At 48.3% G+C, this 1,328-nt stretch overlaps 1 long non-coding RNA gene across 1 annotated transcript in view; it reads right to left on the bottom strand.

The window, feature by feature from the left end:
* Positions 1-278: 278 nt before the first annotated feature.
* LOC138923133 (uncharacterized) overlaps positions 279-1,328 on the bottom strand; it is an 8,215-nt gene continuing 7,165 nt past the window's right edge. Inside the window, exon 2 of the long non-coding RNA XR_011436333.1 lies at positions 279-752. This is a non-coding gene — a long non-coding RNA (uncharacterized lncRNA). The remainder of the gene's footprint in view (positions 753-1,328) is intronic.

Here is a 1,328-nt window from a genome sequence, read left to right as displayed (position 1 = left end):
ATCAGCCCTGAGCTAAGACCTACTGCCAATCTTCCTCTTTTTGCTGAGGAAGACTGGCCCTGAGCTAACATCCGTGCCCATCTTCCTCTGCTTTATATGTGGGACACCTGCCACAGCATGGCTTGATAAGCAGTGTGTAGGTCTGCACCTGGGATCCAAACAGGCGAACCCCGGGCCACCGAAGTGGAACGTATGAACTTAACTGCTGCACCACCGGGCCAGCCCCAAGTGCTCTGTGTTTTATGAATGAATGAAAGAAGGACATATTCAAAGACTTGTGTGCAAGCAGTAACGTTTTATTTCTATGACCAACTATAAGGAAAAACATAGAATTCTAGAGGATCACAAATCGAGAAGACTTTTAGACCTTCTTTTCATTTTAAAGGTGAGAAAAAAAGAACACCAAAGAAGTGAAGGAACTTGCCAAGGTCACAGGAAGTATAAGGAAAGTCCAGGGAGGAAACGATGTCTTTCTGGTCCAAGTGTCACGCTGTTGCATACTACGGCGAAATACTCACCTATTTAAAGCCAAAGATCTCGGCCTCAGGGAAGGGGTGTCCAAAAAAAAATTAATAACAGAAAATATTTGGGTAAAAAAGTTGCCACAAGTTTGTGTGCGTTGTAATACTTGGCATCTGCCCCTTCATGATTTTCCCTATCTAGGCTGCAGTGAAAGAAAAGACATCCACGTTTCACTAAGGCACGGCTCCGCTGGGCTTCTCACCGCCAAGCTGCCCTCGGGGCACACGCACCTGTCAGAAGAGACAAACACGAGTGAAGCAGACACAGAAGTCACATCTCCACTTCACCCGAAAATAGGAACACGTGCAGGAATTTGTTTACTCAGAATACCAGGTACCTGCCTGCACTTGGGAAATACCCCGGAGAGCAAAAAATCCAAGGGCTGAATCTGTGCTACACTGGGCTCTCGCTTCCTCCCCACCTGGTCGTTTGTTTGTTCATTCACAAATTATCGATGGAGTACCAACTGTCCGCTGGGTGCTAGGACGGCGGCTCTGAACAAGACTCCTGCGGTCGCCGTCTCCCCTCCAGGGCCTGTGCTGCCTGCAGATCAAGCACCGCCGAGCAGCCAGGCAGCCTGGGCTCCAGTCTCAGCTCCGCCACCAACTGGCCATTGAATTTAGGCAAGTGGCTCGGCTTCAGTTTCTTAACCTTCTAAGTGAGGATATAATTAGAGCCCTCCACACAGTGTTATTGTGAGGACCAAAGGAGACAATACAAGTAAAGTGCTTGGAACCATGCATGGCGCATGGCAAGCCTCAATAAACGATAGCTTCTATTACATTCTGTTTCCCACCTGTGTGTCC

This window comes from Equus caballus, chromosome 2, assembly GCF_041296265.1.
Source record: "Equus caballus isolate H_3958 breed thoroughbred chromosome 2, TB-T2T, whole genome shotgun sequence".
Classification (NCBI taxonomy): Eukaryota; Metazoa; Chordata; class Mammalia; order Perissodactyla; family Equidae; genus Equus; species Equus caballus.
Note: the sequence above shows the minus strand (reverse complement) of the source record. Positions and strands in the feature narration are given on the sequence as shown.